General features: G+C 35.1%; 1 pseudogene across 1 annotated transcript; it reads left to right on the plus strand.

The window, feature by feature from the left end:
• Positions 1 to 12754: 12754 nt before the first annotated feature.
• On the plus strand, positions 12755 to 15079 carry LOC309846909 (dnaJ homolog subfamily A member 1 pseudogene; annotated as a pseudogene). The gene has a single exon. The product of its transcript is annotated as a dnaJ homolog subfamily A member 1 pseudogene (transcript).
• The last annotated feature ends 2116 nt before the right edge of the window (positions 15080 to 17195 follow it).

Raw genomic sequence — 17195 nt, forward strand, 5'->3', positions numbered from 1 at the left:
GGACTGTTCTGGGTACATACTCAGTCCTGGCTTATTGTTTTGTAAAAAAGTGTAATACATGCCATCACCATTATATCATACTACATAGAATTTTAGTATTTATTATAAATTGGAGGTACCTCTTTTTTAAAATTTTAAATATGATATGGATTTTTAGAGATATTTTGCATGGCTCAACTCATATTCAAATTTCCCGTTACTTTTCTATCAAGTTTATGAATAATTTGAATTGGAGAGTTTCTTGTGTTTATGACGCAAAATCTTAAAAAATAACATTTTATCATTTAAATATGTCAGGGATGCCTGGGTGTCTCAGTCGGTTAAGTATCTGCCTTCTGCTCAAGTCATGATCTCAGGATCCTGGAATCAAGTTACACATTGGGCTCCCTGCTCAGTGGAGAGTCTGCTTCTCTCTCTGCCTGTCACTTCCCTTGCTTGTGCTCTTTCTCTCTCTCTCTGACAAATAAATAAATAAATAAAATATAAATAATAGTAGTAATAATAATAATGTGTATGTCAATCAGAACACAAATTAAATCATAAAAATAAATTGAATCCTGAAAGTTATATTAATCCATTAACCTCTAATTAAATATTTGGTATGTTCATCAACATAGTGCTTTATATTAGGTTATTAATTTATGATATAGGCTATGAATGTAACTCCTAAAATAAATTTATAATTATGATATGCATATGACATTTAGAGAATCTGTAGATGAATATGTAGATGAAAAAGATATTAAAAACACTAATAAATTAGTAGTACTGAGGAAAAGTACAGACTCCCAAAAATATACCATGAGTGTTCAGGCTACTAATACAAATTTACCTCTAACAGAGCCTGGAATTTTGTTTCTCTTTTTAGAACTTTCTGCAAAGCCCATTGAGATCTGTTATGTTTATTGGTCATAAATATGTTAAGGCAAATTATTTTTAATGTGTCTTTGTCCCCATGAAATCTAAGATCAGAGGAACTGTGGAAAGTTACTTGAATTAACCTCCATATTTTTGCTTACTGTACTAACTCTGAAACATCATGACCTATTGTGGTAGGCTAAGGTGATTCAGGGGTATGAGACAGTGCTTGGAGCAGGGATAGGAGTACATAGAGGTTGGAGCGGGCAGAAGAAATTATGTAGGAAAAAGCTGAAGACAAATACTTCTTATTTCAATATTTAAGAGATTCCATTCCTCTATTTTCTCCCCATGCATCTTTTGGTAAATTTTATGTTAGATTCCAGGATAGAGAAACTGTATCAGTAGTTTAGCTCAGATACAATATGGGTTAAGTGGAATTTTGTGGGAAGAAACTACTAGACATAACATTGCATTGTACCTTTGAGAAAGCAAGTTTAGAACCCCACCTAACATACCTATAAATAAAGTTTTATAACAAAACCTGTCTATAAATGAGGACTTGTTCACCTAACTAAAATAAATACTACTTTTCTTGAAAGTAAGATATGACTCTTCTAAACATTTTCTTTATATTTCTGGAATGTTTCAATCTGTGCTGTGAAACATTATAGATGCATTGAAATATTATGATATGAGACATTTATTCTCTCAAGATAATGTGTTTAGCTTGGGTTGCTATTATGGCGAAATAAATAACGCCTCAAGGTACTGGTGTTTAGAATTATAACAGTAAGGCCATGGGTTTTCTTTGTAGCTATGATTCAGCCATACTGTAAAAAATGAATGCCTATTCATTATAATCTTCTTTAAAATAGTATTTAAGTGACAAAGGAAGAACACTTGCTAATAGCCTCTTCGTATCTAATCTGATGAATTTGAAATATAATTGCAAAGTAGAAGCATGAGCTTTCTATCTTATTTGCAAGTTAATTTTGATATAGGAAAAAGTATCCCATTTCAATTTTTGTTTTTGAGAGAAAGCATCTTGTATTTAGGAAGTACCATGGACCCTTTCATGCCATGGGTGTGTTTCAATAAATCTAAGCTAATGAATGATTGATCTTAAAGAATTAGAAAAATCTCTAGTGTGAGCAATTAGATCTCTTTTTATTGTTGAGTTCTGGTTCAACAGGCATGAAATTCCAGGCATGGATTGTGAGTTATAGTACTCCGGGGTCCTTACTCCACTGGCAAGTTCTGATGCTTTCAAAATGAAACACTAGCTTCATATTCAAAATTCTCCTTTGTTCAATGATCCTTGTAACGCATTTTGATGTTTTAATCTCTCAGGCGTTGGTCTGGGTTTAGAGAATACTTTCAAAGTCACCAGAGATATTCGAAGAAAAAGATATCCAGTTCATTGCACTGTGCATGGAATGATGAATAGGTCAATGCACAATTAGGCACATTTTATGTAGATAATCAACTTGATGTTTTTAGTCAATGTTGAATGTTACAGATACAGCCATGTGTTATCTCTAACTAACGAGAAAAAATGTGTGTCACTTCTGGACAGCTTATTTTTGGTGGCCAGTTTCCTGGCTCTCTCTTCTCATGTTACAGTAATTGTGAAACGTGTCAGAATGAGACCTCTAAACACCCTGGTTTTGTGTGATGGCCATGAGCAGAGGCCTCCACCGTCAAGCCACACTAGGAATGTAGGATAATGAAGAAATAAACCTTTTTTGCAGAAATTACTGAGTCCATATATTAGGGTAGCAAAACTTAGCCTATCTGGCTAATAGAAAGATGGAGGGGAACCTGTGTAGCTCAGTCATTAAGCATCTGCCTTCACCTCAGGTCAGGATCTCAGGGTCCTCAGACTGAGTCCCGCACCGAGCTCTCTGCTCAGTGGACAGCCTGCTTCTCCCTCTCCCCCTGCCTGCCATTCTGCCTATTTGTGCTCTTCTCTGTCTCTCTGTCAAATAAATAAAAACCTTGAAAAAAAAAAAAGAAAGAAAGATAGAGATGGATATCTATGTAATTATCAGGTAGCAATTCATAAAGAATATAAGGAAATAGTTCTTCCTTCATAAACAAGAAACTCTACAGGTTCAAATTTGCCGCACCAGTATTTTACACTGTATAAAAATAAAACAACACTAAACAAAAAAATAAAAATAAAAATCACTCAAGCTTTTCCTTGAATGATCTCTAAATCAGTGTGGTAGGTATTTGCATATTTATGTACATTAATATCAGATTATTAAAATAACAGTAATTGGGCTAGATTCAGAAAAAAGTTTAACCCAAGCTCTTTATTTCACAAAGATAACTCAAGTGAAGAGATGGCCCAAGGTTACCCACAATAATAAAACTATACGCTAAAAGCCCAACTTTTCTGAAAAGTAGGTCACAGTTCCATTACTTAATGCACATTTCCTTCACATCACCATCTAGCTGTGTTTGCAGAGAGCAGTCAGGAAAGGCTGTCCAGGAAAGGGTGTGTTGGCAAGTAAGAAGTTTTAAAAGAATGTATTTGAAGATAAAGGAGAAAAAGTTATAGAAAGAAGAATGGTAGAACAAACACTACATCATACCACTATGGAACAATTCCCTGCACTTTTATATGAGTCACACAGCTGGGGCCTCTGAGTGGCTCAGTCAAGTTGAGTGTCTGCCTTCAGCTCCAGTCATGATCCCTGGGTTCTGGGATGAATCCCCACATTGGACTCCCTGCTGAGCACGGAGTCTGCTTCTTTCTCTCCCTCTGCCTGCAGCTTCCCCTGCTTGTGCTCGCTCTCTCAGTCAAATCAATAAAATCTTTTAAAAAATAAAAGAAAGTCACACAGTTATTGTTTTAAAGAGATTCAGAATGGCATCTAGTCCTCAGGTCCAGCCCTCACCTGAGTCAACCTTTTTTTACCATGATTTCAATAACGATTATAAGTAATAATCATATATCAAACTCCTCAGCAGATTAATGTACACCTCAGAATCTTCAGGCAAAATTCTACTTTTCCCATGGATAATTTCTGGATCTGTTTTTCTAGTCTCTCTCTCTCTCTCTCTCTATATATATATATATATATGTATATATATATATATATATATATATGAATTTTTTTAGTCAAAGTATGGGTGTATAAGCACCTCCCCATGGTGCTTCTGTTTTAGAAGGAAGGATACCGTGATTCTTTCAAAACATCCTCAAAATAATGACCTGGGACTAAATTAACACTTCTAAAAGTCACTGAGATTTTTAGATAAAATTCAATACAAATGCACCCAGTTAAATTTTATTACCACTTATCAGGATTGGGCTACACATAGTATGCTATCTGTGTTTTGTTTATCTCTGTTTTAATAGGCATTTCATTGACATTTTGATAGACTCCTCCAGTGCTTGAGGTTATTAAATTCTGTGCTTCAAGTTATTAAAGTCACAGAAATGCAATTAAAATCACTCCTTTGATCGTGCATTATTCACTTATTTTTAGCTCTAGATATTACAGTGGAAAATTTTTAAAAGCCAAAGGTTTTAGATAAGTTTGAGGAGATATTTTTAAATAGCCAATAGTAGTAAATGTATAATTATTTCTTTAAAACTGCTGTTTGCACATTTTGAAATGCAATTCTCATTGATTGTCACCACATGCGTCTATAGATAGATATACAGAGATCGACAGATGAATATGTATGACTGCCGTTGTTCAGATTTGCCTTTCTTCTTTCTTGAAAGGAGAGCAAAGTATGTGAAAAATATTGTCGACAAATTCAGAAGTTATATTCCTGAAAATCTGGCAAGGATTCAACTTCAAATGATCTTTATTTCACGTTAATTTTTTTTTAAAGATATTCACTTATTTATTTGACAGAGATCACAAGCAGGCAGAGAGGCAGGCAGAGAGAGAGGAAGGGAAGCAGGCTCCCCACAGAGCAGAGAGCCCAATGCAGGGCTCGATCCCAGGACCCCGGGATCATGACCTGAGCCAAAGGCAGAGGCTTAACCCACTGAGCCACCCAGGCACCCCTCACATTAATTTTTTTAATGATTTTATTTGTTTATCTGTCAGAGAGAGAGCAAGCACAAGCAGGGGGAGCGGCAGGCAGAGAGAGAGAAGCAGGCTCCTCGCTGAGCAAGGAGCGTTGTGCGAGGGCTCCATTCCAGGTCCCCGGATCATGACCTGAGCCAAAGGCAGATACTTAGCCAACTGAGCCATCCAGGCACCCCAGTTTCACCTTAAATTTGACTTTTGTTTTATTTGATATAGGTTCTATTTCATTCATTCTATAACAATAAAAGAGTGGGCTGACTTGAGTTCATAACTTGTGTTAACAGCATACCTTTCATTTATCAAGATCTGGTCTACTTCAAATTCTGTATTATGAATTGTGTGTGTGTGTGTGTGTGTGTGTGTGTGTGTGTGTGTTGTGCTTAACCTTACAATAAATTAAGAGAAACGTGAATCATTTCCCCTCTATAAGTGAGGAGACTAATGCTTCAATTAGCTAAAATGATCCCACTAATAAATGGTGGAGCCAGAATTCAACTGTAGCTTTATTTCACTCCAGACATAGACTGTGATGCTTTACCACCTTGTCTTGTCTACCTTGTCTGTTTTAAAATTATATTTAAACATTTATGATGACAATAGTTGCTATTTCTACAGCTTTGACTTTGTGCCAGTCCTGCTATCACTGATTCAAATGTATTAATTCATTACTTTTCATAACATCCCTGTGTTATTTTATGGATAATAGATGGTATAGAGAGGTTGTCCCACTTGCTAAGTTAGTTGCATGTAGTAATGGTTGGAGCCAGGATTCAAACTGATTCCTGAGTCTGGGCTCTTAACCATCATATTTACTCTGATTATTGTCTCCAAGAATACTGGGTGAGAGCCCCCTTCGAGAATGATAATATGCTGCATGAATATTGTACCTGTTCACACTCTATCTCCTTGTTTTTAATCCTTCTTGCCTTCTTTGAACCCAATCTACCCAGTCCCTACACTTCATCTTGCCTGCTAATCCTTCTGATCGTAGTGTGGACCTGGAGTGCTGTTTCAAAAATAAAAATGATGTTGAGGCTGTGTGATTCTTCAGTGAGTAAGAGTATCATGAATATGTAGCAACTGCTGCCACGGATGCAGTAAGGTAGAATGGTGGTTCAGTTGTCATTTAACTAGTGTAACAGTTATAAAGCGTTATCTAAACTTAAACAGAAATGACTTAAGTAGTTCCTACATTTATCCCTGGTAGTATTAGTCTGGCTCTATATGGATACTTGAATTCTAAATTCTAGGTTTCTACCTAGTCTTAAATACCCAGTTTGTTTCTTGTCAGAGGCCGCCTGAGTATCTGCCCCAGAAAAATTCCATCCTCCCTGGAAACCAATTCCTGTAAGAATGAGACTGTTGCCTTCTGTTGACAATTTCACCGTCCTTAGCTGGATACTGTCCTTCTCTATTATACTGGTTTTCTACAATGAGGATTATTTACCTGATTAATCCTAGTTTCATTACTCTGTGTTTCACCACTCACAAGTAACATTCCTGGCTCCCCAGGTTGCGTTTCCTCTAACAGTTCTGATCATTGTCTCAATCTCATTATTATTGTCAGTGCTACACAGATGACAGAGTTTACACAACTTCCATCCATCTTGGCATATGTTCTTAGACATCAATAATTTGTCAGTGTCTGTTTTAAAACTTGCTGCTTAGACAAACAAAATATCAGTGAAGGGCTCAGTAATAATTTCTCAGTATTTTCTTAAACTTTACAGTGGGTTTTTATTGTTATGGCAAAAAAATGGCATTAGACTTTGTAGCAGCATATCATTTATGGATCATCATGAATTTACATTTAAACAAAATATATACAAGAGTTGTTGTAAAAACAAAAGCCCTCCCTTAAGCCTTTAGTTAAGTTTAACACTTAGATGCATATTAACACTTTCATATATATTAAATATTAACAAATAATTTCATTTGAATTTTTTAAAAAGATTTTATTTATTTATTTGACAGACAGAGATCACAAGTAGGCAGAGAGGCAGACAGAGAGAGAGGAAGGGAAGCAGACTCCCCACTGAGCAGAGAGCAGAGATCCCAGGACCCTGGGATCATGACCTGAGCCGAAGGCAGAGACTTTAACTCACTGAGCCATCCAGGCACCCCTGAATGTTTTTATCTTATATAGTTTTTAAATTTTTTTAAAGATTTTATTTATTTATTTGACAGAGAGAGAGATCACAAGCAGGCAGAGAGGCAGGCAGAGAGAGAGGAGGAAGCAGGCTCCCTGCTGAGCAGAGAGCCTGATGTGGACCTCCATCCCAGGATCCTGAGATCATGACCTGAGCAGAAGGCAGCGGCTTAACCCACTGAGCCACCCAGGTGCCCTTAAATTTAAATTCTCTCAGCCACTATGTATCTGTGTGTTTCTATATTTGTGTGTTTTGCAACTATATTGAAATTATTTTCCATTGAAATGGACAGGGCCAAATTAGAGTTCTTTGGTATGATCCAAGACCCTACCATTGTGCTATCAATCAGTTATCTTTAAACATAATTTGCCCACCAGGTCACTGGTTGCTAGTGATGTCATTGATGCTATAAACAAGTATTCAGTGAGTGTTTGCAAAGGTTTCAGTCCCTGGTCATTCCCTTAGCTTATTTATATTGAGAAATAGGCTGATTTTCTATTCAGTTACATATAATTTTCAATCTCATCAAGTTACATTTCATTTTATTATTTTTTCATAACCTTATTTTTAACCAAAAATGGGACACAATGTTCTGGGACTTTTCAAAGAACATAATTTTGAGATCACTATTTAATTATATCTATCCAAATATTAAGTGAATAAGAATGACTCTGTAAAATATATCCTAAACATTTTGAATTTGTATCGGCCCCCATTACTTGGATAATAACCACTTGGTGTGTGAACACATATGTGCAAGTTATATGAAACCCCTACATTGTATGCAAATTTATTTGAATATTTATTTTGGAGTACAGTAACAATACTAATAAGATTCTCAGAATTATATGTGTATCAAATAATATAGAGAAGCTCTGTAAGACTAATTCTAAAATAGTTCTCTGGATTTAGACCCTCCATTGTTTGCTAGATGCTTCCATTCATTTGTTATCCCATAGGATTTATTATCCTAAGTGAGCATTGGCATGATTGCTGATATCACAGAGAGACATTATATGAAATAGCTTGATGAAATTCATCATTCTAATAAAGAATTGATGGTAAGACCATATTTTTATACTTAATACAAGTTTTCTTATGAGAATAAGAATATCTGGTAAATATCTGGTATGTTTTTGAACTCGAGTGTTTGTCCTGGGAGCATGGGGTACTTGTTAGTTTCTCTTTTACGGGCTTCCCAAATCTAACAGTTTTCTTTGCCTCCTTCCTAGATTGGCTGTTAGAAATCATAATTTCTAATCTTATCTATAGAAAATATGTGAGAAATATGGATTCCTATCCAATAAATTTATCTTATATTTCTTCTTATCTTTTTTTTTATAATTATACAGTCTTTCAATCACTTACTTCAGGTGCTCATTCATATTTTATCTCTGTTGCTTTAATTGTTTATGGAACAAAGCAGGGTAGAAATAAATAAGTAATTAGGCCAAGAAATAAATAAATGAACAAAGTGCCTATCATAGACAAAGTATGAATCATAACATTTGTCTGTCAGTAATATTCAGCAAAAATTTTCAGTGATGATGGGACTGTGCTCCTATACATGGATTTTCAAGTATGGCATCCACTAGACACAACTATTCAAGTACTTTAAATGTTGCTATTGCAAATGAGAAACTAAATTTTTAATTTCAAGCAATTTAAAATTTTTATTTAAATAGCCACATATGAAAAATAAATAAATAATTAAATAGCCAAATAAACAAATAGTGTGGTCAATGGTTACCATGTAGGACTGCACAGGAAATCACAACACTGTTCATTTTTCAGGACTTTACAAATGAAGGCAGCTCATTTTTTGTGACTTAAAAACAAATTACTAAATGAACCAGTTCATTATATGTTTTCAAAATATTGTCCCTCCAAATTAATGGACTTGGGGGAAAGTGTCAGTAAAATGTAAAGTGTTTGTCGACTTGCCTCTCTAGCAAGGGAGTTAAGTTCCTTGTCAGTTTGGCTGATTTATTTGTTGTTTTATATTATTTTTGGTTTGTTTGTTTAAATTGTGAGAATATCTTCCTTCTCCATTTTCCTTGTGTTTATTCCTTCCTGGGGGGTTGGTCAGGTTTACCCTTCTGGTGTGGAACAAGCTATGTCCTTCCTATTGGTGAGGTTATTGAGGCCTGAGGGCTGTCAGGAGCTGAACTTCCACAAGCACTCTATGCCGGGTTTTTCTGGCCAACAATGCCCTGGCGTTTAGCCTGAACCAGGGGCCCTCAAACTAGAGTATGCATCGGATCACCTGAAGGGCCTGCTCAAAATCACACTGCAGGACCCCAGCGCAAGCCCCAGCCTTCAGATTTAGCAGGTCTGGTCTGGGGCCTAAATATTAGTGTTTCTAACAAGTTCCAGGTGATGCTGATACTGCTGGTCTGGGTGCCCCACTGCCCTAAGTATCTGCTTGTTGATTTCACTTGCAAGGGCATCTGATGGCTGCTCACTAGTGCCATAAAACTTTCTGAATACAAGCAGAAAAGCATTATTGACTGCGGCCTAGGAATTAAGATACCTGCAATCAAGTCCAAATATTTGTTCTGGAATTTGTACATTATGTCTGGGAGGCGTCACAGTGTATTAGTATGTTTTATTTGATTGTGAGGTATGTTACATAAAAATATATTTAACAGTATTTGAATTACAGACCTTGTGATTGATTTGCTTATACTTCTGTTTTAGAAGGTAGATTCTATGATATAATACCTTAAATATAATTATATTGAGCATATTATTATTATCAAGACCTGTGCTAAGTCATGTCTGTGTGGCCATGATCATATTTAACTTATGCAATATGTTATTCATAAACGTGTGTTAGTATTTATAGTTTTGCTATAAAAGAGGGAAAGCTTGAAGAGCCAGTCATTTGCTGAAGGACGCTGTGATTCACGCTTTGGAGCCCACTCTCTCAGCTACAGACGGATAAAGAATAAAGATAAGCTTACCAAGATCTATATCATCAGATAAATTGTTGTTTAATGTATAGAGATAGGACTATTAAATTCAGTTATTTGTGGGGGCATTAAAGGTCTATGTTGACATGGAATCAAAGCTTTTCAAATATGCTCCTGAAATAGCCAGTAGTTCTTTGATAAGGTAGAAAAATACCTTAAGTATTTTTGTCAATCTCATTAACTTTTCAAGTTATTAAACTGGTATTTAAGCAAAAATCTCTCACTATCATGAGAAAAATTTTTTAAAGACCTAGTTTTTCAACTGCTGTGTGTAAAAACTCTTGTTCGGCAAGGGAATTAAAGAAATACGTAATGTGTTGAAATGTTAATTTTTTTCAATCAAATTTATCACAATCATGCCTTGATTCCAATTTTATCTTTATTTCTATGGCTCCAACATGGAGAAGATCCTTAAAAGTATATATTTTTAAATATCAGAGTTTTAAATTTTATTTTTTGACTTAAAATTACTTAGATAAATTAGTGGAAACTTGGTACAATATTTCTTAAAATGTGTGAATTCATTTCTAGTTTTATCCTTTTTATCGGTGTTGTAGTATGTATAACAAAATACAAGGTACTCTCTACATCCATCAGCTGTATGATAATCTTTTTAAAAGTAAGTTTTTATCTACCTTTAAGCAAAATATTGTTTCATTTACTACGTAATAATGAAGTTATTTTCAAGGGAGTTTAGGAATAGATTTGGGAAAAACACTTCAAGTGGCTAATATTTCAGAATTATCAATTGTGATTTTTCATGTGCAGTGTGAAGTCTATACATAATAAATATTTGAAAACAACTTTATCGTCAAAAAAAGTATTTGAAGCATTGCTTGTAACATCATACAGCTGCAGACTTCATGATGTCCACCATTGGGAACCACTGAGAGTTCTTAAATTCAATAGTGAGATTTTATTTCACAGTCATCAGGACTGTTGATGTAACAAGGATTGTATATGTGATATGTAAAGTTGCAGTATAGTATATTTGATATGAACATTTTTTGCAAAAATAGAAAATATTCTGTAACGTAGGAGACAGAAGGATTATTTTTAAAGTAATAGGCAAAAAGTAAATAAGAGATAACTTCCCCAATGTGTAGGGGAGAAAAAAAATTCCTTCAGTTTACACTTTTGTAAATTTTCTTATTTCACAATAATTCAGCCATGAATATCCTTGTCCATAAATCTTCATGACAGATCTGAATTTTCCTTAAAAATTCCTGATTGTAATTTAAGATATAAACAGTATTGAGGAAAACATTCCTTAAATAATGCTACATTGATTAAGCAACTAACAGTAAATACCTGATAGAGAGTTCTTCTCACACATAAAAAAGTTAATGTTCATTTTTTTTCTGTTTGGTGTAAGAAAAAAATCTTATATAAATGAATATGTGACAGGGTGGTGAAACAATTTATCATATATTTGAGTATATGCAATTCAATTATTTATCTATCAGAAGCATAATTGAAAGATTACATCATGTTCCAAAAAGTTAAGTACTAACTATATTTTATTCTATTTAATATTTGGAAAAATGTAAACCTTCTATTATGTAAATAAGATACCTAAAGCTAGGATCTTAAAAATGTATTACTCAAAAGGATACTAAAAGTAATTTATCCCAAATTCTTTTATTTACAGATTAGTAAAGTCATGTCCAGGTAAAACCTAACAGTTCTGGTATTGTAGAAGTTGCCAAAAACAAAATTAAATTACAGAACAAAATTGAAAACAAAAACAAAATCCCATGGCTTGGGACCAAGGTCCATTGTCTTTTCTCTGTTCCAAGCTCTGTCTCTAGAATTCCATGTTATCAAAAAATTTTAATCTCTAAATAGATGAGGCTGTGTAGTGCATATGTCACCTTGTATTTTATTTTGGTGCTATGAAGGACTATATATATCTTGCACATTGTGCAGATATTATAAAGTGACATTCTCAAGTAAATGCTGAGCTTTTCTTTTTTTTAATTAGTAGCTGAACTGGAAAATGCAAGCTGTCAAATATGTGTTTCTTTTTTAATACTCAAAATAGAATAGTTTCATATTAATTACATGGTAGCAACCAACTATATGAGTTACATTAGGAAAGCAGAACTCAAAATATCCTATATTTATTTTGAGAGACCTCACAAAGACCTAAATGAATCCAGAGTTTAGTTTGTATATTTTCAAGGAAAGGTAATACTGTATTTTAAAATAATCTAATTTCATCTTGAATTACTGACAAGCTTTGACATTTATTTTTACCAATAAAAAAAGACAATATGAAAGGAGAATAAAACCATGATAAGCCGGAAGGAAACATTTTTTATTTTAATGGGAAATAATTGCCAGTATATTTAACATCCTTGAATCTCACATTTAATCAAGAGAAATAATATGAACAAACTTAAGCATTTATGAGGCATTCGATAATATCAGTAGAAAGATCACTTTGGGCTTTCATCATCTATGAGGAAACAGGTTGAATTATTTACTTGTGATCTCACAATAATACAATTAAGGCAAAATGAGAACCAGGAGTCCTTGGCCATAACTTCAGATTGGTTCAGTGGGTTTTGGTTTGTTAACTCAGCATTTGCAGTCTTCCTCACATTAAACAATAGCTCCCTGCTTATATGCATGTGAGTAACTAGGAAAAGAGTTTTTAAAAATTACTTTTAGTAAGAATCATGATAATAAAAGTACTTAATTTTGGGAACTTTCCAGAACACTCGGTGAGACGCGGAGGAGCGGCTGCTACCCGAGCTGCGCCCAGCAACGCGCTCCTTCCCGCTCCCCCACATCGGCCTCGGCCCTCTCACCGGCTCTAGAAAATGGTGAAAGAAACCACTTATTATGATGTTTTGGGGGTCAAACCCAATGCCACCCAAGAAGAACTGAAAAAGGCCTACAGGAAACTGGCTTTGAAGTACCACCCTGATAAGAATCCAAATGAAGGAGAGAAGTTTAAACAGATTTCTCAAGCTTATGAAGTACTCTCTGATGCAAAGAAAAGGGAATTATATGACAAAGGAGGTGAACAGGCAATTAAAGAAGGTGGAGCTGGTGGTGGTTTTGGCTCCCCCATGGACATCTTTGATATGTTTTTTGGAGGAGGAAGAATGCAGAGAGAAAGGAGAGGTAAAAATGTTGTGCATCAGCTCTCAGTAACCTTAGAAGATTTATATAACGGGGCAACAAGAAAACTAGCTCTGCAAAAGAATGTGATTTGCGATAAATGTGAAGGCCGAGGTGGTAAGAAAGGAGCAGTTGAGTGTTGTCCCAATTGCCGAGGTACTGGAATGCAAATAAGAATTCATCAGATAGGACCTGGAATGGTTCAGCAAATTCAGTCTGTGTGCATGGAGTGCCAGGGCCATGGGGAACGGATCAGTGCTAAAGATAGATGTAAAAGCTGCAATGGAAGGAAGATAGTTCGAGAGAAGAAGATTCTAGAAGTTCATATTGACAAAGGCACGAAAGATGGCCAGAAGATAACATTCCATGGTGAGGGAGACCAAGAATCAGGACTGGAACCAGGAGATATTATCATTGTTTTAGATCAGAAGGACCATGCTGTTTTTACTCGGTGAGGAGAAGACCTTTTCATATGTATGGACATACAGCTGGTTGAAGCACTGTGCGGTTTTCAAAAGTCAATATCTACTCTTGACAACCGAACCATTGTCGTCACCTCTCATCCAGGTCAAATTGTCAAGCATGGAGATATCAAGTGTGTGCTAAATGAAGGCATGCCAATTTATCGTAGGCCATATGAGAAGGGTCGCCTCATCATCGAATTTAAGGTAAATTTTCCTGAGAATGGCTTTCTGTCTCCTGATAAACACTCTTTGCTGGAAAAACTCCTACCTGAGAGGAAGGAAGTAGAAGAGACTGATGAAATCGACCAGGTAGAACTGGTGGACTTTGATCCAAATCAGGAAAGACGGCGCCATTACAATGGGGAAGCATATGAGGATGATGAGCATCATCCCAGGGGTGGTGTTCAGTGTCAGACCTCTTAATGGGGCCAGTGAATAACACTGCTGGCATTTTATGTGCAGTAGTGAATGAGTGAAGGACTTTAATCATAGCTCACTACTTGCTATTGTTTTTGTTTTAATATTCAACTATAGTAGTGTTTTAAAAGTTAAATGAAGAATAAACTCAAATATAAAAGCTCTGACTTTGCCCTGTATGTATGATGACTTCAGTGTGGAAGATAAGTTTAATATTTGTAAAAACTGCTTTCAAAAAAAATCTCCCCTAGCATTTGTTAGGCTATACCTTGTAATTAATTTCAGTTCTATGTATATGAAACAGCTCAGACTGAAATGCTGGGTGCATGTATTGACTTCAGTGTATGACCCTTAATTGTTAAGCTATGAAGTTAAAACTTGTATTTAATTGGCAATCAGACAAAGAATTTGTAGAGAAGTGTTGGTCTATAGTTATGTTAAGTAGGATTCATTGTGATGCCTCTGCATTTATTGCCTCAACTGTTACTTGAAGATGGCATGCTATGTAATTTGGCCTGTGGTATCAGTGATAGAAAGGATACCTCTTTAAAGAAGGGGTTTGTCATATGCTGCTGCTTGAGGGCTTGCACTTGTAGAATTGCATTCCCTTCTGTGCCATCTTTTTCTCCCCCCCTTTTTAAATATATATATACATATATATATGTATATATATCAGTCCTGGTTATACTTTTTTGCCTTCATTTTGGACCATGATAAGCTTCAGAGTAGTGGCTTCGGGAGCAGGGTAACTTACACTGAAGAGACATTTACGTGGAGAAGTTTGCATGTATGAGATAGGAAGTTTTTTTTTTTTTTTTTTTAATTTAAGGTATGTTACAGGCTTACTTTAAATAATGCTCCGAAGTAACTGTAATTTAATGTTGGTAGTATAGCAAATTATGATGAATAGCTTTAATTGTATGTTTAAAAAGTCATGTTCACAAGCTTAAGTCTGGTTATCAGAATTAAGCAATTGGAATGTATGAATGTCTCCTTAATATACTGATAACAAAGCAAAAAAAAAAAAAGTACTTAATTTTGACAAAGCCCAGTACTGTGAGACAGGTAGGTCTGCTACATGCAGACCATGAGATTTCAAGAGATTGGGATTTTCTCTGTTTTAGATAGCTAGTATAAACCAAGTCAGTACTTAAATGTAGGTTTTCTCTAAGTTCATAGGTCATTGACATAATAAAAATATTTAGGTTTTTTTCTTTTTCTTTTTTTTTTTTTTTGGTCTTTGTAAGGTAGAAACCCAATCTCCTAGCTTAAGTTAAAAATTGAGGCTTTTGTTGGCTCATAAATTTTAATAGATGGAAAAGTATTGGGGTGCCTGGGTGGCTCAGTGGGTTAAAGTCTCTGCCTTTGGCTCAGGTCATGATCTTGGGGTCCTGGGATTGAGCCTAGCATTGGGCTCTCTGCTCAGCAGGGAATCTGCTCCCCCCACCCCCACCTCTCTCTGCCTGCATCTCTGCCTACTTGTGATCTCTGTCTGTCAAATTAATTAATTAATTAATTAACTCTTAAAAAAATACATTAAACTACAAAAAGTACAGGGATAAATCTGAAAGTGCCTCAAATACTCAGATTAATCTGGTTTTCCTTCATTTACACACAGAAAGGCATCTGCCTTTCTCTGCAGAGTGGTTTCATTCTCTTCCACTGGAGACTTTCTCCATACAGTGGGAAAATGGTAACAACCAGCATGTTCTTGGCAATGTACTTTGGTCCAGGTTCTCAGAAATCTTGTTTGTTAACAGATACTTGTTCCTGGACTCCTCCAGGGCATACAAAGTGCTACCTGCCCTTACAGGCTTCCTCTTCTGTCTTAGCAGCATTCAAGAACTTAAGCAAAATTCAATAAACAAGCATCTAGTTATGTATTAATTGTAAGAATGAGTTAATATCTGTCCAGCACCCTCTATTTGATCAATTCAAGGCAAGATGACTTTTTTTTAATTTCTAGTTTTCATCCTGAAGGTGAAGCATTATATTTTACTTTACTGATAAGGAAGAGTTAGGGAGGGATTGAAATTTGAATTCTATTCAGTTCAAACCCAAAACCCATGTCTCTACCTATGTTATCTAATAAGAAGAGATGAATGTTTATCAGGTTTATGGGTTTGCTTTAAATAATTCATTAGGCTCATGTTATCATTAACCTCTTTACTCTACAAAGACCTTGAATTTTAAGCTTTTGAAAGATAATGCACAGGTGTATAATAACAAGCAAGGTAATCAATTCTTGCTGAAATTAAGTTTATGGTATTCTTTTTCTTAACAGGTGTGTATGTATATCAGAGAATTTATGGTATTTCAGATTTTAAGGTGATTTCAAAACTAAAGTATACAATATGATAATAGAAATTTCAGGAGGATAATTTTTGAAATTAGGACCTTCATGTCAGTAACCTATATGTTCATTGAATTCTTAGCTACCATTTTTATTAAAGCTAGAAGTATGCTTTCTAAACACAAAGCAAAAGAAAAATCAATGGAAGAAAGATCCACAGAGGTACAATAAATAAAAAACAAAAAATCTAGGATACAAAGATCTGAATAGTATCAACATGTTTGATAACCTCAAACACAATCAAAAAAAGAAAATAGTATCTGCTATGTCAGAAACTGTGACTCACAACTTTCATGCAAAATTTGAGGTGAAATAATATTTTGTTTTGGTTGATTTTTATGTGGCTGCAATGGCAGGTTTTTTTTGTTTTGTTTTTTGTTTGTTTTTGTTTTTATTATACTTACTGGGAAATCTCAAATGACCTTAATTTGGTTAATGATTTCATATTTTCCTAAATGTCAAGATGTAAAGGCAAATCTAAGAAAGAGGACATAATTACAATTTTAAATAAGATGCTTCCAATGTTCTGAATGTTGTCTTTAATGTCATAAGTGAATGCTCAAGCCATTGACCTGAGAGCTTCAGTTTCCAGCCATGAGGATGGCAATAGGAAAATTCTGTCTGGATATCTTTTTTTTTTTTTTCCCCTTAAAGATTTTGTTTATTTGACACACAGAGAGAGAGGAAACACAAGCAGGGGAGTGAGAGAGGGAGAAGCAGGCTTCCCACTGAGCAGGGAGCCTGATGTGGGGCTTGATCCCAGAGATCCTGGGATCATGAGCTGA

Source organism: Mustela nivalis, assembly GCF_964662115.1.
Source record: "Mustela nivalis genome assembly, chromosome: 1".
Taxonomy (NCBI): domain Eukaryota; kingdom Metazoa; phylum Chordata; class Mammalia; order Carnivora; family Mustelidae; genus Mustela; species Mustela nivalis.